Source organism: Procambarus clarkii, chromosome 88 (assembly GCF_040958095.1).
Source record: "Procambarus clarkii isolate CNS0578487 chromosome 88, FALCON_Pclarkii_2.0, whole genome shotgun sequence".
Classification (NCBI taxonomy): Eukaryota; Metazoa; Arthropoda; class Malacostraca; order Decapoda; family Cambaridae; genus Procambarus; species Procambarus clarkii.
In genome coordinates, this window is record NC_091237.1 from 11609211 (window position 1) to 11632057 (window position 22847).

The 22847-nt window shown below is 41.2% G+C and overlaps 1 long non-coding RNA gene across 1 annotated transcript in view; it reads left to right on the forward strand.

Moving 5' to 3' along the window:
• Window positions 1-13491: 13491 nt before the first annotated feature.
• The window catches only part of LOC123745747 (uncharacterized), a 230530-nt gene continuing 221174 nt past the window's right edge, over window positions 13492-22847 (forward strand). Inside the window, exon 1 of the long non-coding RNA XR_011225679.1 lies at window positions 13492-14028. This is a non-coding gene — a long non-coding RNA (uncharacterized lncRNA). The remainder of the gene's footprint in view (window positions 14029-22847) is intronic.

A 22847-nucleotide genomic window follows, 5' to 3' on the forward strand; every position in this document is an offset into this window, starting at 1 on the left:
CACAAGGGTGAGTCTTTGATGCCGTTTGGCTTTTTACTTTACATAATTGACAATGATAATTGGATATGCTGCATTTGGGTTCGTCTGCATTTGGGTTCTGTCATGCATTTCCTGGGTTTCCTTAAGCTGCATACTGATCGGCTCATGGAGGATATGGGGGTCACATACAGGGGTCTTGGCCTCCGCTGTTACTGCGTCAGCTGCACTTTCCAAACTGTATGCTCCATGCATCTAGAGGTGGTGCATGTTCTTAGCTGTCCGACTCGTGTGCCTACAGGCTGTGTTAGGCGATTCTTTGGATTCGGCATGGACCCTTGCTCTCCTGTTTGCTTCTCCAATTTTTTCCTCTCCTCTTTCATGAGGTTTTTGTAGTACATTTCCTCTCCAGTGGCTGTAGTTTGTCAGCCCATATTGGACCACCTCTGTTTTGGGTGTTCTAGTTCTCGTTCGTTTATGAGGTCGAGTATAGATGGGGTGCCACCTGCTGTTGGTCAAGGTAAGTAATTTGTGGAGTCAGATGCCAGTTCGCATGCACCTCCCTCAGCCAGTCCTCCACCATCTGGTCGGCATCGGGCTTATTTCTTTTGGAGGGCAACTGTAAATGGTGAGATTGCTGACAAGTGAAATGAAACAAAACAAAGATGTTTTGATAATGTTTCACCCATTAACTGCCTTATATGGCTAAACCACTAAGAGTATACAGTGAATTCATGTGTGTGTGGGTGACATTGAGCCTATACATGGCCTGTCGAGGACAATTAGCCAATGTATGACTTCTTGGTGCCAGTAAGCTCATACATGACATGTTGAAGACAGTAAATCGGTATATGGATTTGTGTGATCCCCTTTGCAAAGGACATGGCTGTATTGTGGCCACCCATTTGGTAACTGACCAAGCCCATGAGTGGTTGATTGAAGAATCACTACGGTACTAGTAGTACCAGATGGAATATATAATATATGATGAGCATACAATATTAATTACTCAGGGCAAATAGTCTGGGCAACCGCCTTGTTATTACCTAAGTGTAATTACAGGATGAGAGCTACACTCGTGATGTCCCATCTTCCCAGCACTCTTTGTCATACAATGCTTTGAAATTACTGACGGTTTTGGCCTCCACGACCTTCGCACCTAACTTGTTCCAACCGTCTACCACTCTGTTTGCGAAAGTGAATTTTCTTATATTTCTTCGGCATCTTTGTTTAGTTAGTATAAATCTATGACCTGTTGTTCTTGAAGTTTTAGGTCTCAGGAAATCTTCCTTATCAATTTTATTAATTCCTGTTACTATTTTGTACGTAGTGATCATACCGCCTCTTTTTCTTCTATCTTCTAGTTTTGGCATATTTAATGCCTCTAACCTCTCCTTGTAGCTCTTGTCCTTCAGTTCTGGGAGCCATTTAGTGGCATGTCTTTGCACCTTTTCCAGTTTGTTGATGTGCTTCTTAAGATATGGGTATCTTCTTGAGGTTATCTTGAGATGATTTCGGGGCTTTAGTGTCCCCGCGGCCCGGTCCTCGACCAGGCCTCCACCCCCAGGAAGCACCCCGTAACAGCTGACTAACACCCAGGTACCTATTTTACTGCTAGGTAACAGGGGCATAGGGTGAAAGAAACTGCCCATTGTTTCTCGCCGGCGCCTGGGATTGAACCCTGGACCACAGGATCACAAGCCCAGCGTGCTGTCCGCTTGGCCGACCGGCTCCCTAGGGTACCATACAATCGCTGCATATTTCAGCTTTGGTCTAACAAAAGTCGTGAACAATTTCTTTAGTATTTCACCATCCATGTATTTAAAAGCAATTCTGGAATTAGAAAGTGTAGCATAGGCCCCTTGCACTATGTTCTTTATGTGATCCTCAAGTGATAGTTTTCTATCTAGAACCACCCCTAGATCTCTTTAAAGATTTCTCACATAATTTATAGGTTGTGTGGGGCCTATGTTCTCATATTCCATATTCCATAACATGGCATTTATTTACATTAAATTTCATTTGCCAAGTAGTGCTCCATATACTTATTTTGTCCAGGTCTTCTTGAAGGGCAAGACAATCATCTAAGTTACTTATCTTCCCTATTATCTTAGCATCATCAGCAAACATGTTGTGTGTTACCACATGTGCCCATATAGATGTAACTAAGTGTTTTTTCTACTTAATTGTTACTTGAATCTTATGTTCACCTTAAAAATCCTAATTTATGCAGCCATTCTCCCTCAAATGAAAGTACTTGTAGTAACTAGTTGATACAAAGTAATATAGTACAGTACATATATATGCTATATATATGTAGAGTGTACTATATTACATATACAGTACTGTATGTGTACATATATGTGCTTTAGTAGGCCTAGGAATATTTAAGTTTGGTTTTCAGCTTTATTTTTTTCTGGACTATAAGATTATTAGTAAAAAAAGTGATTTACTGGTGGTCCATCACTACATATTGAATCTTCAACTAAATAGTTACTGTAAGTATATACAATCATTCCAGGAGGATGGATTGGATTTATGTAACTATTCAATAGAAGAATGATTAGTCATTTGTATTGGGAATGGGACCATCAGTGGATATTTGCCTGCACACAAACACAAATGAACACTGTACTTATAATGAATAATAGATGGGGTATCCAGCTGTGCCCAGGGGTCTCTCCCCTTCCCCTCTCCTCTTTCTTCACCTTGCATTTTCCTTCCCCCACCCCACATTCTCTCAACACACTTTCCCTATCTGCCCTACCTTCCCATCTCTCTTTCCCCTCTTCCCCTATCCACCTTTCCTCCCCCAACATCCTTTTCTTACCCCTCCCCCAACATCCTTTTCTTACCCCTCCCCCAACATCCTTTTCTTACCCCTCCCCCCTCCTTTCCTCTCTACCCCCACCCATTCTTTCACTGTCTCTAACTTTATTGGCCCTTCACCTTCCTTCTCCACCCTCTCTCCAAGTCTCCACCATTCTTTCCCCTCTCCTTCCCTTTCCAACTTTCTTCCCCTCTCCTTCCCTCTATCCCTTCTTACCCCCCCCCCCCCTTCCATTTCACCCCGGTAAAAAGCATGAGTGAACATCAAACAATGATTTTCATAAACCCTGATTTTATTTCAGACTTCATGACAATCACAGGTGAGGGGGGGGGGATGCTTTTAAGATGCCAATATTTCTTAAAGCTTGACACTTAGGCCGGCCATGACTGGCCTATGACATTTACATACTCCCCTCCCCTTCTCCTCCCCCTTTCCACGTTTCACGTGCGAAACTTGGGTGAGGGTAGCCCCAAGCATCTAGTCTACTTCAGATAGACAAACAGATATTCAATTATATTTTATAGATTTGGGCCCAAAAGTTTAGTTTAAAACTTAAAACACACTAACTAGAATTTCAATAATAAAAATTTGGGCCACTGCAAGTTTTGAGTAAAAAATTAGTGCCTGTGTAAATTTGTTTTAAATTTAGTTTGGTTCATTGAAAATAAATTAATTTAATAAATTAATAATAATACTGTATTACAATAATAATAATAATGTTTGTTTTCCATGAACTGTAACAGAGAATCAGATTAGATTGGTTGTTTTTAACAAGAAGTAAAATAGAACATTGAAGAAGCCCACAACTAGTTTAATGGGGCGATGTAACCTATGAAAATTGCCATAAACTGGAATTTTCTTGTGTTTATTGTGTTTGGAAGTGAGGTTGTCATAATTTGTGATGTTCTGGCAATTCTATAAACAGGAGGCAAATGTAGGTGATTAATGGAGTTTATATTAAATTGAAAATTGTGTTTGTGGATGACTAAGCAACAGATTGCTGGTAAGCTAATGCTCTAAGCAAAGAACCATATAATGAAAGGGGAAAGATGAAGACTGACTTATAACCAAGCAAAGGATTACTTTAATGCCTAGGCACGGAGCAAAACTACTGATAAGCAAATGATGAAAATGCTAAGCAAAGATATAAGATATTAACCAAAAAAATGACTAATTAGCTAGTGTCCATGGGGTTTAGTTCCTGAACCGGTTATGTGCCTCTGGAACCCTTTCCACCACTGCCCATGGGATGGGTATGCAGTGCATAATAAAGAGATGAATCTAAATCTAAGTTAAGATTATAAAAAGGGCTAAGCCAATAACTAAACCCACTACTATATTATATATTTGGTGTTTTCTTGAACACATGGTAAGTGTATCATTCTTTTTCGTGTTTCTTTAGATTTGGTGTTTCATGATAACTTTGTGGTACTCCTAAGTAAGGTTTTGGTGCACTGAGCAGCAGTTATATGTGGTCACCATATTTTAATATGCATATACAATGATTTTTGCTTGTATGGGAAACGGTTAATTAACCTTGAGCTCATGGTAAGTGTACACTTGGTGCAAGTTTTGTAGAAGTGTTTACTAATAATACACACAGTTTATTTAGCTATGTCCTCATGTCAGAATGTTAGGGTTAATATTCGACTAGATCTTTCCTTGGAGGGTTGGGACCAAAACATTTAGTAAAGAACTAAGCTAAGAGCAAACTCTAGTGAAGGTATGTAGTGAAAATATTGTGGAATCAAGCCTTAGCCTGATAGGACTGAGCTAATAGAGATTATTCTAATAACTAATCAAATATCTAAGCAAAGGTTTGTGCTAATGGTTAATCAAAGGACTATGCTAATGATAAAGAAATGAACTGAGCAAAAGATTGCACAAATAACCTAAGCTAATACCTAAGCAAAGTAATGACTGGACTAATGACTTTAGTTAATACTTGAGCAAAATAATGACTAACCTGCCATGCAAAGTAAAGCTAATGACTATACTGGTATGCAAGGGTCTAGGCCTAAGCTAATTATTAATTTAATAACTAAGCTAATGATGAATCCCATGAATAAACAAAAGACTATACTGTACTCATGACTTAACAAACTAATGTTGTGGTAAATAATCTCAACCCACATAGGAAATGAAATGAAAGTGAGGATATTTCAGGCCATCCTGGTCTTGAAGTTATGACATTGTGGCACCTTGTTAGAATGTCGTATTTTTGTGTTGCTTTCTTCTTCTCTGTATTAAGAGTGTGGTTATTTGTAGTGTTTGTGGTTATTTAAGGTAACTTTGTGGTAAGTTTTATGGTGGTAGTGTCCTAATAATTTGGTAACTTTGTGATTTACAGTGTGCCCTTTGACAAGTTCATGGTTGCTTCTATTTACAGTATTTGTAAAGGGTATATGGTTCTAGACTCTAACCTGGTGACTACATTAATGACTAGGACAATTACTAATTTAACAAATAAGATAAGCAAAGTATTAAATAGACAGCTAAGAAGCACTAAGGAGGCAACTTGGCAAAGCACTAAGGAGGCAACTTGGCAAAGCACTAAGGAGGCAACTTGGCAAAGCACTAAGGAGGCAACTTGGCAAAGCACTAAGGAGGCAACTTGGCAAAGCACTAAGGAGGCAACTTGGCAAAGCACTAAGTAAACAACTTGGTAGAGTATTAGAGAGACAACAAAGCACTAAGTATGCAACTTAGCAAAGCACTAAGTAAACAACTTAGCAAAACACTAAATAAACAACTTAGCAAAGCATTAAGGAGGCAACTTAGCAAATCACTAAGTAAACAACTTAGCAAAGCATTAAGGAGAAGCACATGTGTTACTTATTACACTGATTTTATGCCATTAAAACAGGAAGTTTTACCTCTGATAAAGATATTTTAGTGTTGACATATACAAATAAAGAAGGTTTTGCAAATTATATACAAGTTACATTAATGACACATAACATCCAGTGTGGAATAAACTTATTTATGGTTATTCATTATCTTGGTGCTATGACTACTTAGTAGCTTAGCCCTCTGCTTAGTCCTTTGTTTAGTTATCTGCTTATTCTTTTGCATAGTCATCAGTCCCTTGTCCAGTCATTGGTTTATTCCTTTGTTTAGTTATTAGACTAGTCCTTTATTTAGTCATTAGTTTATTTCTTTGTTTAGTCATCACTAGTTAAAGGCCTGTGTTTAGCCATCAGTTTAATTATTAGTTTGATCCTTTGTTTAGTGATCAGTTTGGCAGGCCATCCTCTGGTTTATATACATTCATGATAATCATCACATATTGTCTATTGTTTCTATTTTATTATTAGTACCAAAATGTACTATGTAATTATTGTTTTAATGTACAGAACGTTCTATTGTTGGTTAGCGTAAGGTTAGGTTCAGATTAGGTTCCTGTCGGGGTTAAGGTTAGGTTAAATTAGGTGTATTGCATCCTCAAATATGTGAAACATGTGAAATTCTGACCTGCATGAATATCCCAAGACTTTGACATTAAAGAAAACATTGGCCCTATGGCTTAACAAAGGAAACATGTGAGTATACCAGAAACATAGTTAATTATATAGCTTGGATTAAAAATATTATAGTTATAACTTGAGAATAATCTCTGTTTAGGGCAATGGTTCACTTGCTAGTTACGAAAGACTTTAGTGAAAACTTAGTAAGTTTAGATAAGTATCCAGTTGGTTTAAACAAGGAGGATGGACACTCATGATAATTACTAGGTCTAGTTCATAAATGCATTATCTAAGTAGTATCAAAATACACAAGGGGTACTTAGTTCGTTAATGAACTAACAATAACCTGAGGACGGGCTGTCCTTTGTGTAACTAGTCACAAGTTTCGGCCATTGTTTAGTCATTAATTTGGTCCTTTGTTAAATGATTGGCTACCAAAGTTTGGTCCTTAGTTTCGTGACTAGTTTGGTGCTTTATTTAGTCTTTAGTTTAAGGTTTTCTTTAGGTATTAGTTTACTTCTTCGTTTATACATTAGTTTGGTCATTATTTTACTTCTCTGTATAGATATTATTTCTTTGTTTAGTCTTTAGTTCTTTGTTTAGTCATTAGTTTAATCTTTTGTTTAGTCATTAGTTTAATCTGTTGTTTAGTCATTAGTTTAATCTTTTGTTTAGTCATTAGTTTAATCTTTTGTTTAGTCATTAGTTTAATCTTTTGTTTAGTCATTAGTTTAATCTTTTGTTTAGTCATTAATTTCGACTAAACAAAGCTAAGTCTTTTGTTTACTCATTAAATTAGTCCTTTGTTTAGCCATAAAATAAGTTTTGTTTAGTCAAAGCTTAGTTCTCTGCTGAATCATTATTATTAACTTAATTATTTGGCTAGCTTATTCCCTTGTTTAGTAATTATCGAATTACCTTATACCAATTGTCTAAATCATTAGTTTAGCCCTGTTGTCTAATTCCTAAGAGCCACTAACACTAGTAGCCTCGACGAGGACAGGAAGCCGGCGGCTTGTCGAAGGTCCCCCATTTACCTTGATCTATTCATTAACATTCATCAACTTAATTCTGCTTAACCATTGTCTAATTCATAATTAGTTAAGTCCTGCTTAATCCTCGTGTAATTCATTTGCTTAGCTTAATTTGTGTAATTCATTTGCTTTGCTTAATTTACATTTGTTTATTCATTAGCTTAGTTTTGTAATGCAAATCTTCTGCCATTACGGCTTAGAAAAGCTTAGGTAAGATGTTTTGGTTACGGTGATTTGGGGAGTGTTTACAGTTAAACCTCGGCTTAGTAACTTCTTTTGATAATTACTTAGTTAATCCATCCTCCTGAAGTGAATGAAGCACGTTCCAAGTCAAAGCTTCGAACAGCGTCAGACTGCAGTAGTTAGTGAATGAAAATGACCTTAGTAAGTGAAAATGACCTTAGTAAGTGAAAATGACCTTAGTGAGAATGACCCCACGTGTGAGACTTTTGAGCCTCTTCGACATAAGCGTCAGATTGCAGTAGTTACTGAATGAGAACGATCTTAGTGTGAATGACCCGTCGTGTGAGACCTCTGAGACACATGCCAGCTGGGATCATTTTCTGGCCACCAGTTGAGTGAGGCGGACGGCCTCTAGCGTCATCTCGTGTTTATGTGATATTGTGATATATATCCTCAATGGAGACGTTGAAACAAGCTCGTTAGAGCGCCCTGAATTGTTTGAGTGCGAAGACATAGCAGAAATGTGATCATAAAGTGCGGGTAAAGTTGAGTTTGTACTTTCTGTGCGTCAGTTGAGGGCGGGACGTCCCAGCCGGGCGGGAAGGACTTTATTTATTGTGATTTGCAAGAAATTTCCTACTTTATCTGGATTTAAATAGGTATGTGATAATTTATAGTAATTTCAGTTTAAATGTAGAATTGTTAGCTGTGGTGGGAAATATTTGGAGGATTGAATTCAGGAAAAGAAATCTTTTCGAAGAAGTAGGCAGGAAGCTGTGGCTTTCAATGTTAGGCTACTTTATTTGTTTTAGATATCTGATAATGTCAATCAGCTGAGGAATTGTTTAATGGCTCAATAATATTATCCGATATTAAGTTGCCTGATAAATCATTGCCTGTCTCCAAGCTGCACCATCACCACTGTCTTCCGTAATAAATATTATTCCAGAAAAGGTAGGTAAAAAAAAAAAGGCAATAGTTAAAATTTTGAGTCAAATTTCTAGTAAATAATTTCTCTATTGTGTCTTTTTGCGTGGAAAAAATGGTGTATAATGGAGCTCTCGTAGAGAATTATTGTAACTTGATTGGCGCTTTGAAACTACTAATTGTTTTGGCCTTTGTCACTTGTTCCAACCGTCTGCCACTCTGTTTGCAAAAGTGAACTTTCTAATGTTTTTTTCCGGAAGCTTTGTGTCTTAATTTGAACCAATGACGTCTTGTTCTTGACGTTGCAGTTTCGAAAATTATAATTTGTCATTTTTGTCGATTCCTGTTACTATTTTGTACTTCGTGATCATATCACCTTGTTTTTTTCTATCTTATAGCTTTGGTATACATAACGCCTCTAATCTTTCCTCGTGGCTCTTGTTTTTCAGAAGTCATTTATACATGCATGTCTTTGCACCTATTCTAGTTTAATTATGTGCTTCTTGAGATATGGGCACCTTACAACTGCTGCATATTCAAACTTTGGTCTCTCAAAAGTCATGAAGAATTTCTTTAATATTTCGCCATCCATATATTTAACAGCTATTCTGAACTTGGAAAGCGTAATAAATGCTCTTTACATAATGTTCCTTATGTGATCATCAGGTAACAGTATTTTTTTTAATCCAGAACTACCTGTAGCTCTTCCTTTGTCAGAATTCTTTAAAGCTTTTTCACATAATTAGTAGGTTGTGTGTGACCTATTTTCTCCTAGTGCACATTCTATAATATGACATTTATTCACATTAAATTTAATTTGCCAAATGTTGCTTCGTAAATTTGTTTTTTGTTTTCTTGAAGGGTATGGCAATTGTCTTGAGTTTCTTATCTTTCCCAGTAGCTTCACATCAGCAAATGTGTTTATATAATTCTGTATTCCATTTGGTAAATCGTGTTATATAGATAATGAACATTACTGGTGCTAGAACTGAACCCTGTGGTACTCCACTGGTAACATTTCTCCAGTCTGATACATTGCCCTTCATTACCACCCTCATTTTTCATTCATGTCAAAAGTCTCCCTGTCACCTCCAGCTTATTCCAGTTTCCAGAACCACCTATGTGGGACTGTTGAAAGTTTTTTTTTAATCCAGATAAAATCAGTCAACCTAACCATCTCTTTTCTGTAAAATCTCTGTGGCTTTATCATAGAAACTAAATGGATTTGTTACATAGGATCTTTCTAATCGAAAAAATACTGTGTTATTATATAATTTCTCTCCATGCGTTCTACATGCACCTAACACTGGATAACACTCCTGACATTTTTTTTAGCCACAGTTATATCATCAAATCACTTCAACGTGCTGGGGCCGCATGAGTGTGCGTAAAACTTGAATCATCCCCAAGCAGTTTTTACAGCTATAAACTAATAACCCCTCTCAAGGATTCGAACCTAGGCGGCCAGGGAAATCCCACTGGCTAACTTGTACCGTAACCACTATAGGAGTGATTGCCTACAAGTGTAGGAAAGTCGTGAGCTTTTATTGATTTGAAACTTATTCAGAAGTATTGGAAAAGTGTCGATTTCACATATCTAATATGTGTAATTGTGCGGAAAAATATTTGAAGCACAATCATACTGGCGATTTCCTTACGCTAATAGTTGTAAAAAGTTATAATTGATTATATTGTGTCTAGTTACAGTTCTTAACATATTGCACTTTAATGTTTTTCTCCCTAACTCTCCAATCCTTAGTCAGTCCTCTCATCGACAAAATTAGCAGCTTTATATTGCATTCTTAATGAACAAATCCACAGGAGCCGTGATGAGGGTTCGAATCTGTGCGCTGGGTGTTCCCAGATGCACGTGCTAGTTGATTGCGCCAATATATGGCAAAAGCCGAATCCCGGTTCGGCTTCAGTGGAAGCCTCGGGATCCCTGTGGGTGCAGTAGAACCCCAGGTTGCAATTCTTTTACCATGTCGTGGCACAGTTGACTAGAGGATGCATCTGGGAACACCCAGTGCATAGGTTCGAACCCTCATAACGGCTCCTTCAGATGTAGGTATCGTAAGAAAATTTGGCTTAATATTACATTTACAAATGTATTGGATAATTTCTTCACCCATTCAAACACTACAGAATAGTAGCAAGTTTCTCCATTATTATTATTTTTATCAAAGTGCCATGTCAACGATTGTTTGTTGTGACTGCATCGACCATTCACAAGAAGTGTTATTTTTATTAATAAAGAGCTGGAGAAGAAAGCCACCAGGGGAAATATGTGCAGAGTTTCCGGTGTACAGAGGGGCGAGAACTTAAATCAGGCCCGTGAGCATTGTTAGGGGCCAGTGTTGCCAGTGTGGTCTGGTGCTCCGAGACAGAGGTGTCGACTTCTCATTATCTTCCCTCATATAACTTTGGAGGCTGCCTTAGGCTACCACGGCTCCTGGGAAGAAGGCAAAAATAATCCCGCTTGTCTGCAGCAACTTTGTCGTGTGTAAGTTTTCATGCAAATGAAAATTGTCATTATTTTTATTGAGAAAATTAATATTATTAATTCTTTAATGATGTTTCAAGTCAGGTTGCTCATGAGGACAGAAGGATATATTAATGTTTGTGAACAACTATAGATTTTTCAAACATTTGTATTTGTGCTCTCACCTAGCTGTGTTTGCAGTGATTGAGCTTCAGCTGTTAGGCATGTTCATTAACCTTTGGTCGATTGAAATTGAACTTGAAATTGAAATAAGTTTATTGAGGTAAAATACACACAAAGGGATGAGGTAGCTCAAACTATTCTCACCCCGTTCAGTACAACGTGATCATACATACATAGACACACATCACAAGCAATAAACGTATTACCGAACATTCTGAGAGATAAACATATACATTTCCTCCTTTACACTTTGGTCGATTGACAGTTTATCTTTTGTTTTACCTGCTTTTGACCTCTCGTACTGTTTAGTCACTTTTAACCGTTTCTTTGGTCCGCTCATTCCACTTCCTCACTGTCCTGACACTCAATAAATTATTTTTGACACACTGATTCATTTCCATATGTGTCCTTACCTGGCAGAGTTTACAGGGTCGAGCTTCAGCTCCTGGCTGTTTCCTTTCCCACAGCCGGTCGTCTTATGCAATGACTACCCACCATTTTAATTGTTTCTTGTCATATCTTCAATTTAGATTGTCGATGTAGTTGGCCTCTATATATCTCCCCTTCTAATAAGTTCCAATTACTGCCCTTTCACCAACATTCCTGTGGCACAACTACGTGTCTAGCTCCCTGACATAACATAAGAATTAATGAAACTGCAGAAGGCCTATTGACCCAAACGTGCCAGCTCCTATTTATATCCACCCAAAATAATTCAAATTATATATATATATATATATATATATATATATATATATATATATATATATATATATATATATATATATATATATATATATATATATATTGGTAGCAGTCGTTCTTGTAAACATATGTTGTTGAATATGGCTGAAAAGGTAAGATTAATAATTCTAACACGAATTTTCTCAATGTTTCTTATGTTTTTCTTCACTGTCGGTGGTAATAAAAATATCAATTCTCCAAAATTCATTTTTTAATTGTCTGACGCCTGAATGCGTTTCGTAATGCTTATTACATTTTCAAAGACTTAATTTACACACAGATTCATCGAACTTATACTCATTTTGGGAGAGGTTATATGGTACAAAGTTTTGGATGAGGTGAACAAACTTGTGACAAACATTTCATTCTTTTTTGAGTAAATCATGAAAATGGAAAATGCACAGGTAAACAGTGAAAATAACTTGAAACTCTATGGAAAACACGTCCACAATTTCATTTAAAACTTCATGAAAATTGCATTTACAGGCTAATATTTTTGGGAATATTTAATAACTTAGGCTGGTCATGGTGGCCTATGTCTATCTCGTACCCCGGACCGTTACCCTGCAAAGTAGGGTTATCTTGAGATGATTTCGGGGCTTAGTGTCCCCGCGGCCCGGTCCTCGACCGGGCCTCCACCCCGTGAGGCTAGCCTCATACATCCGCCCTCCAACCATGGACAGACAGCCAAACATTCTTATAATATAGATTATTTCATATTTTTTACCATTTAGCTCCCTTTAGTTCCCAACCTAATAAGAGTTGCTTGTCTTCACGTAACTCAAGCAAGTGAATCTTCTTTTGGACACTTACTTACCTTCCAAAGGTAGTGAAAACCAATGAATTTGGCCTTGAAGTCAACTAGATATTCATTCCGCCTGATCTGCATCTTATTTCCTCCTATTTAGTTGGAGAGTGAACGGCAGCCGTAAGAATACCATAGACAAGGTTAAGGTCCTCTATGTACAGAACAAGAACTATCGTTGAAAGTAAGGGGGCCTGACAGCTGAGTGGACAGCGCTCGGGATTCGTAGTCCTGAGGTTCCGGGTTCCATCCCCGGTGGAGGCGGAAACAAATGAGCAGTGTCTTTCACTCTGATGCCCTGTTCACCTAGCAGTAAATAGGTACCTGGGAGTTAGACATCTGCTACGGGCTGCTTCCTGGGGGTGTGTAACAAAAAGTAGGCCTGATCGAGGACCGGGCCGCGGGGAGGCTAAGCCCCGAAATCATCTCAAGATAAGATAAATAGGCTACGAGATGAATACCCCAACGATGTAAGTGTAGGCGGTGTGGTACCCTCCAAGTTGTCCAGTTCTCGGGGACAGGAAGCCTGTTAGACTTGTCGAGGTCCTCCTACCCAATGACTAACCATTATTCCACAGGGTGCGACTCACAACAGTCGACTAACTCCCAGGTACCTATTTACTGCTAAATAGAGAGAGAGGTATTAGGGTAAAAAAATTTTCCCAGCGCCTCGCCTTGATTATGTTTATATAGAGGGTGGGAAGTGAGTGATGGTGATAGTGGTTATAGAGGCAGTGGGCACGGAGGCAGGCTTGAGCATGGAGTATAGAGAGCCTGGCTGGCTGGCTGGCTGGCTGGCTGGCTGGCTGACTGACTGGTCGGTGGGTTGGTTGGCCGGCGTTCAGTGTGTGTGTGAAGTGTTCTGGGTACGGGTTGGGCAGGCAGGCTGGCTGGCTCTCTCTCTACCCACGGTGCCAGCTGTGAAAAAGGCGTGCAGGCCAAGCTAGGTACCTACCCGCCTGCCTGCCGCACCTCGTCTGCAACTCGGGTATAGAAAAATTACCCCTCCTTACTATTGCTAATTCCTCTATAATGTAAAATCATTATGACCAATGTGTTTTCCTTCACAAAATATAATTGCAAAATTTGGTGCTTAGGGTTGGTCGACTTGCTGTTAGACCGCGATCATTGTAGGCGCTAGTGAACGATTCAGTGGCCAGGTATTTCCCCGGCACCCACTCCACGTGATAGCCTAGTGTGAGAAAATGTAAGGCTCATATGTCAAACTCATATAATCTTGGAACTTAGATATATGACGCGTTTAAGTGGCCCATTGGTAAGAAAATGTGATGGAAATTTGAATTAAACGTGCTGAAATGACCCCCACCATGGTTGCACCAACTCTTACGTTGTCCCAAAAAATGTGCGCTGAACGTTTGCCAAGGTACCGGAGAGAGGTAGGTCGCTGCGGGAGGGTTGTATGTAGGGCGGTGTGTGTGTGTGTGTGTGTGTGTGTGTGTGTGTGTGTGTGTGTGTGTGTGTGTGTGTGTGTGTGTGTGTGTGTGTGTGTGTGTGTGCGTTCTATGTTTTGTTTGTGTGAGCGTGCGTGTACGTGTGATCTGGCGGCAACAGCATCTCTACCACACAAGCCAATCTCACCCTTAACCAACTTGTTTTGAAAGTCGAATAACGTCGTTACCGAACACGAGGAAAATCAAACCACATTGAACTGTTGTCTAACGCTTAAAAATAAGTCTTGTGTCAAGAGCATGCCGCTGGTGAGAATAGTCTATTAGCATGTAAGAATGTGAGCCGCCTCGTAGCTCCAAGCGGCTCACAGATCACGCTTGCTGTTCAAACGAACCTTGCTGCATTAATATTTATGTCTTTATATATATATATAGTTAACTTACAGGTGACAGAAGGCACTTTAGCTCGGTTTAAGGTTATAATTAGTAGTATAGTTCACGTCACCGTAGAAGAACGCTGAGCTGTGTTCATTTAAATGAGGCTTTTCTTTTTTTTCCCTGTTTTTATATGTAAACGTTTCCAAATATGTTTTAATAATTTTAAACGAGTTTATACTTTTAAATATTTTTGTTAAGGCTGCAATCATATCTTTTTCAAAACAGTTTGGTATCATTAAAAAGATAAAATGAGTTTCTGTCATCCCTGGTATCTGATTTTTATCTCTAAATTAGTTAAAAAAAAGTTCTCTGCAGTATTATTTCTAACGTGAATAACTTTAGATAAACTTTTCAGTGACTTTTATTCAATTAATCTGACTGTTTAAAGTTTGTCAACAAATAAATAAATGAGAATGCATGAAATAAAAATAAATAAAATACAAAAATTACTGGCAGCTGCAGTTTTCCTTAATATTTTGAGGTGGCGTAATATTAATAATAAATACAGTTGGTCGATTTATTTCAAATGATGCTCAAAGCGCAGCTAATATGTTGTGCCGTGCAAAACAAGAATCAGTAAAAACTAAGTCAAAATTGGAAGCTGACTTAACTACCTAGCAAAAGTTGCTGGGTAGTTAACTAGTTGCAGTCACAGGGAAAAGGAACTTTCAGGGGGGAAAGCGCCAAGCCGTTACGACTATACAGCACTGGGAAGGGGTCAGGATAAGGATTAGGGATGGGACGGGGGAAAGGAATGGTGCCCAACTACTTGGACGGTCGGGGGGGGGGGGGGATTGAACGCAGTCACACGCTTAATTAAAAAAAAAAAGCGTGAGTTTTCTTTCACAGTTGTTGAGATAAACTACTGCAGTACTTGGTAATTATCAGCTGTCATGTTGTATATTAAATAATATGAATATTTCACATTATACATTCAAGAGAATAAACAAAGTTAGAAGTTGATGTAGGGAGATTTGCATTTATAAGATTCTCTTTAGAGTAGCCTCATAAACATGCTAAATCTCATACAATATGTATGAGATTCGTTCATGTTCTCATTTTCGTAAGATTTAGAGCATATGTTCGTATTTATCTCTCTTGTACAATAGATTCTAAACAAAATCGTAAAGAAATAATAATTTTAAGTGATGACGAAGTTTGGAGCCCTTCTTTGGCTCGATTGTTTGATTGTGTGGAAAACCGATTGTTTTCGAAACATGTTTTCCAGAGAACCTGGAAAATATTTGTATTCAACTGTGCATTTTTTTTAAATATTAAAAAGCGTTAATTATTATTTTATATAATTTGCATCAGTTATTTAACAGTTTGTGGAATAAACTTGAAAGCAGTATGTGAGTAATTGTTGTCCTCTGCGGCCCAGCGGTAGCCTAGTCCAGGCCTACTGCTTTCAGTTCTGTTTGTTTGTGTTTTTTGCAGGGATATTCCTGCGCGGGTCCTAAGCCTCTGGCTGGCCCACTGCGCGGGTCCTAAGCCTCTGGCTGGCCCACTGCGCGGCTCCTAAGCCTCTGGCTGGCCCACTAAGTGTTGCTTGTTTCTGTTTTACTTGGGCGGAGTGTGAGTATTTATGACTCGTATGGTCGCTTCAGTAAGATTTTGCCATGTGTGTTTAACAACTTCTTCTGCTTTGTTGAATCTAAGTTGAAATCTTAATGGGTTAGTAACTGTGCACTGTGTTAGATAATGTTCCAGTTCTGTTCGAATTCATGACTGATTTCGTCCGCGGAATGATCGGAGCACATGGGGGTGGTCACTGTTACAAGATACACACACGCGCGCGCACACACGCTCTCACAAATACTTTCAGGTATCCTAATTTTGGTATTAAAATATACGCGCGCACGCCTCCCTTCCCTCTAACACTCTTCCCACTTTCTCCCCTACACGTACTCTTCCACCTGCTAGGAGGTCTGGTCGGGGACCGGGCCGCGGGGACGTTGAACCACGAAATCATCGCACGGTATCTATCCCCCACCTTCCCCCATACACACTCTCACCTCGCCCACACTCCTCTCTCCCCCCACACACTACCCCTTCCCCCACTCACTCCGCTCCCCACCTACAAACAATTCCCCTCCCCCAACAAAGAGAATCCCTCTTCCCTCCACACACACACACACACACACACACACACACACACACACACACACACACACACACACACACACACACACACACACACACACACACACACACACACACCCCTGTTGATTGACGGTTGAGAGGCGGGACCAAAGAGCCAGAGCTCAACCCCCGCAAACACAACTAGGTGAGTACACACACACACACACACACACACACACACACACACACACACACACACACACACACACACACACACACACACACACACACACACACACAGACCAGTGTCCTTAACTTGTATATCATGCAAGGTGATGGAGAAAATTGTGAGAAAAAACCTAGTAACACAAACCTAGTGACAACCCATCAACATGGGTTCAGGGAGGGTAAATCTTGCCTTACAGGCTTGATAGAATTCTACGACCAGGTGACAAAGATTAAGCAAGAAAGAGAAGGATGGGCGGACTGCATTTTTTTGGACTGTCGGAAAGCCTTTGACACAGTACCCCATAAAAGGTTGATGCATAAGCTGGAGAAACAGGCAGGAGTAACTGGTAGGACGCTCCAGTGGATAAGGGAGTACCTAAGCAATAGGAAGCAGAGAGTTACAGTGAGGGGTGAGACCTCAGAATGGCGTGAAGTCACCAGTGGAGTCCCACAGGGCTCTGTACTCGGACCTATTCTGTTTCTGATATACGTAAATGAACTCTCAGAGGGTATAGACACATTCCTCTCAATGTTTGCTGACGACGCCAAAATTATGAGAAGGATTAAGACAGAGGAGGACAGCTTGAGGTTTCAAGAAGACCTGGACAAGCTGCAGGAATGGTCGAACAAATGGCTGTTAGAGGTTTAACCCAAGCAAATGTAATGTAATGAAGATAGGGGTAGGAAGCAGGAGACCAGATACAAGGTATCATTTGGGAGATGAAATACTTCAAGAGTCAGAGAGAGAAAGACCTGGGGGTTGATATCACGCCAGACCTGTCCCCTGAAGCTCATATCAAGAGGATAGCATCAGCAGCATATGCCAGGTTGGCTAACATAAGAACGGCCTTTAGAAACTTGTGTAAGGAATCATTCAGAATATTATATACCACATATGTCAGACCAATCCTGGAGTATGCGGCTCCAGCATGGAGTCCATATCTAGTCAAGCATAAGACTAAACTGGAAAAGGTTCAAAGGTTTGCCACCAGACTAGTACCCGAGCTGAGAGGTATGAGCTACGAGGAGAGACTACGGGAATTAAACCTCACTTCGTTGGAAGACAGAAGAGTTAGGGGGACATGATCACCACATTCAAGATTCTCAAAGGAATCGACAGGGTTGATAAAGACAGGCTATTTAACACAAGGGGCACACGCACTAGGGGACACAGGTGGAAACTGAGTGCCCAAATGATCGAGCCACAGAGATATTAGAAAGAACTTTTTTAGCGTCAGAGTGATTGACAAATGGAATGCATTAGACAGTGATGTGGTGGAGGCTGACTCCATACACAGTTTCAAATGTAGATATGATAGAGCCCAATAGGCTCAGGAACCTGTACACCTGTTGATTGACTGTTGAGAGGCGGGACCAAAGAGCCAGAGCTCAACCCCCGCAAACACAACTAGGTGAGTACAACTAGGTGAGTACACACATGCTACCAGGGGGGGGGGCCTGGGAGCCTGGCGGATAGCGCGCAGGGCTCGTAATTCTGTGGCGCGGGTTCGATTCCCGCACCAGGCAAAAACAAATGGGCAAAGTTTCTTTCACCCTGAATGCCCCTGTTACCTAGCAGTAAATAGGTACCTGGGAGTTAGTCAGCTGTCACGGGCTGCTTCCTGGTCTGTGTGTGTGGGGGGGGGGAAGTAGTTAGTAAAACAGTTGATTGACAGTTGAGAGAGGCTGGACGAAAGAGCAAAGCTCAACCCCCGCAAACACAACCAGGTGAATACACACACACACACACACACACACACACACACACACACACACACACACACACACACACACACACACACACACACACAGTAGTGTGTGGCCGCCCAACACTGTGCAGCAAGGCGTGAGTCGTCCTCCCAGGGCGGGATTCGTCTGTGGGAGAGAGGCGCCCTCAGAGGCAGCGGTATAGGTGAGGGTTCCTCCGTAAATAACCCTGGCTGTTCCTCCCTGATACTGGCTCTGCTCTAGAGTTTCATTCCCTTAGAGCGAACTGGCCGCCGCCTGCGTCTGCGTCTGCGTGTGGACTACTGGCGCGGAGCTACCTTCCCCAAGGGTAAAAATACGAGGGTATTTCTCGGGTGTTGGAATATTTCCACCGGTAGTGTTTCTTGCCGCGCCACCTCACCGGTGTGTACTCGCCTAGTTTTACTCGCCTAGGTGTGCTTGCGGGGGTTGAGCTCTGGCTCTTTGGTCCCGCCTTTCAATGTCAATCAACTGGTGTACAGGTTCCTGAGCTTACTGGGCTCTATCATATCTATATTTGAAACTGTGTATGGAGTCAGCCTCCACCACATCACTGCCTAATGCATTCCACCTGTTAACTATGATACTGAAAAAATATTTTCTAATGTCTCTGTGGCTCATCTGGGTACTAAGTTTCCACCTGTATTCACCTAGTTGTGCTTGCGGGGGTTGAGCTCTGCTCTTTCGGCCTGCCTCTCAACTGTTTCTACTACTACTTTTTGGTTCTCCAAGCCACACACACACAGACACCCCAGGAAGCAGCCCGTGACAGCTGACTAACTCCCAGGTACCTATTTACTGTTAGGTAACAGGGGCATAGGGTGAAAGAAACTCTGCCCATCGTTTCTCACCGGCGCCGGGGATCGAACCCGGGACCACAGGATCACGTGCCCAGCGTGCTGTCCGCTCGGCCACCAGCTTCCCTGTGTTTGGAAGGGAACAAGTGAACCTGTGTCCCCTTGTTCGTGTTCCACCTGTGCTGAAGTGTTTGTCTTTGTCCACTCTGTCAATTTCACTGAGAATTTTGTAGGTGGTTATCATGTCTCCCCTTACTCTTCTGTTTTCCAGGGACGTGAGGTTCAGCTCCCTTAGACTTTCCTCGTAGCTTATACCTCTCAGATCTGATAGGAAAGAAATTACTGACTCTCAATGTCCTGAAAGTACTAGTATAAAAAGCTATGATCTGTTGAGATCTGAAACCTATATCTATGGGCAGCACAAAACGTCCACTAGACTGTGCGACACAGTGGTTGCAAGGATCAGGTTGGGTTACCGTTACCTATGGCAGGTGGCTGCAGGTGACGGATCTCCCAATCCTGAGCACTCCAGTTGCAAACTCTGTGAGCAGGAACTACGGCATGATCTCCCGCACTACATCACTGAATGCCCAGTTATTAGACCTTTCAGACCAGTTGGCATGAGGTACCTGGAGCTTTGCAATTACTTTATTCATTCTCGTATTCTTGAAGATTTCCCCACAGTGTACCCAAAATTTGCCAGTGCAGGCTACTAAACATATGGCTCTGTATGACTAACCATCCTGCGAGATGGGGACTTGTATTACCACTGCTACCTTATTCAATCTTGTGTTGATGATATCCTCAAAATGCTTCTGGAGTCTGCCAGTGCAGACCGCTTATCACATGCCTCTGTATGACTAACCATCCTGTGTGATGGGGATTTTTTAGCATCACCTAGTTAGTTTTTTTGACACACTGTACTCCACTTCATATAGTCTAGGGCAGCTGCACTTATGCAGATGTACCTCATGTATTAATAAAAAAAATCAGTTCCGGGACTAATCTGGTGGCATACCTCTGAATCTTCTCTAACTTTGACTTGTGTTTAACTAGGTATGGACTCCAGGCTGGAGCTGCATACACCAGGATTGGTCTTACATAAGTGGTATACAGGGTCCTGAACGATTCCTTACACAAGTTTCTAAAGGCAGTTCTTATGTTGGCCAGTCTAGCATATGCCGCTAGATATCCTTTTGATGTGGGCCTCTGGGGAGAGGTTCGGTGTGATATCAACCCCCAGATCTTTCTCTCTATTTGACACTTGCAGGATATCACCTCACAGATAAACAAATCCACAAGGGCTTTGCCCTTGTGGATTTGTTCATTTGATGCATCACGCTATTGTGATTTCTGTGTGTAACGAATAAGGGCGAAGAGGTAGAACGGCCTATTGACATAGCTCGAGTGCATGGGGGGAGTTGTGTAAAATTCTGGTTTCTGTCTCGGAGAGGATGCAGGATCCAAGTAAGTTCAGTAGAACTTATGATTGCAATTCTTTTACCATGTCGTAACTCAGCCGATTAAGGCAGCGTCTGGGATGCTCTCGGATGTACGTTCGAACCCTCGTCACGGCCCTTGTGGATTTGTTCATGGTACATTATGTTCAGCCTTCTGGCCCCTTCGCCTAATTTCATTACTTTACACTTTCCTGAGTTGAACTTTAGCAGCCATTTTCTAGACCATTCCACCAGTTTGTCCAGGTTGTCCTGTAGTCTCTGTCTATCTTCATCTGTCTTGATTCTCTCATAATTTTTGCATCATTAGCAAACATTAAGAGGAATGTGCCTATACCCTCTGGAAGGTCGTTTACATATATTAGAAACAGGATGGGTCCAAGTACAGAACCCTGTAGGACTCCGCTGGTGCCATCTCGCCACTCTGATGTCTCCCCCCTCACAGTTACTCGCTGTTTCCTGTTGCTTAGATACTCCCTTGTCCAATGGAGCACCTTACCTTTTACTCCTGCCTGTTGCTCCAACTTTTGTAACAGCCTTTTGTGAGGTACTGTGTCAAAGGCTTTCTGACAGTCCAAAGAAAATGCAGCCTGCCCACCCTTCTCTTTCTTGCCTAATTTGTGTTGCTTGGTCATAGAATTTTATTAAACCTGTGAGGCACGATTTACCATCTCTGAACCCATGTTGGTGGTGCGTTAGAAAGTTATTTCCCTCCAGATGCTCTACGAGCCTTTTCCTCACGATCTGCTCCAACTTGCATGGTATACAAGTTAGGGAAACTGGCCTGTATTTCAGTGCCTCTTGCCTGTCACCCTTTTTGTAAATTAGGACAACATTAGCCGTCTTCCAGCTTTCCGGTAGATCTCCTGTTTCCAGTGACCTGTTATACACCATAGAGAGTGACACATTTAGTGCCTCTGGACCTTCTTTTAGTATCCACGGTGATATTCTGCCAGGCACAACAGCCTTTAGTCACATTCAGCTCCAACAGATTTCTTTTGACCTTATTACTGGTGAGGTCAATTTCCTTTAAGGTTGCTTGATTTGTCTCCTCCTCTCTAAGTGCAGGGGCTTCTCCTTGCTCTATTGTGAAGACCTCCTGGAATCTCTTGTTGAGTTCTTCACACACCTCCTTGTCATTCTCTGTGTATCTGTTCTCCCCTTTTCTCAGTTTCATCCCTTGTTCCTTCACAGCGGTTTTCTTCCTGATGTATTCACCTAGTTGTTCTTGCGAGGGTTGAGCTCTGGTCTTTCGGCCCGCCTCTCAACTGTCAATCAATCAATTAGTTAAAAGTAGTTAGTTACCTGTAACTAACTACTAACTAATTCCCCCCCCCCCCACACACACACCCCAGGAAGCAGCTGGGTAATAGGCAGCACACCCGTAATAGCTGTCTAACTCCCAGATACCTGTTTGCTGCTAGGTAACAGGGGCATCAGGGGGAAAGAAACTTTGCCCATTTGTTTCCTGCCCGGTGCGGGAATCGAACCCGCGCCACAGAATTACGAGTCCTGCGCGCTTTCCACCAGGCTACCAGGCCCCAATCCACCAGGCTACCAGGCTCTGTGTGTGTGTGTGTGTGTGTACTCACCTAGTTGTACTCACCTAGTTGTGCTTGCGGGGGTTGAGCTCTGGCTCTTTGGTCCCGCCTCTCAACCGTCAATCAACTGGTGTACAGATTCCTGAGCCTATTGGGCTCTATCATAGCTACATTTGAAACTGTGTATGGAGTCAGCCTCCACCACATCACTTCCTAATGCATTCCATTTACTAACTACTCTGACACTGAAAAAGTTCTTTCTAACGTCTCTGTGGCTCATTTGGGTACTCAGCTTCCACTTGTGTCCCCTTGTTCGCGTCCCACCAGTGTTGAATAGTTCATCCTTGTTTACCCGGTCGATTCCCCTGAGGATTTTGTAGGTTGTGATCATGTCCCCCCTTACTCTTCTGTCTTCCAGTGTCGTAAGGTGCATTTCCCGCAGCCTTTCCTCATAACTCATGCCTCTTAGTTCTGGGACTAGTCTAGTAGCATACCTTTGGACTTTTTCCAGCTTCGTC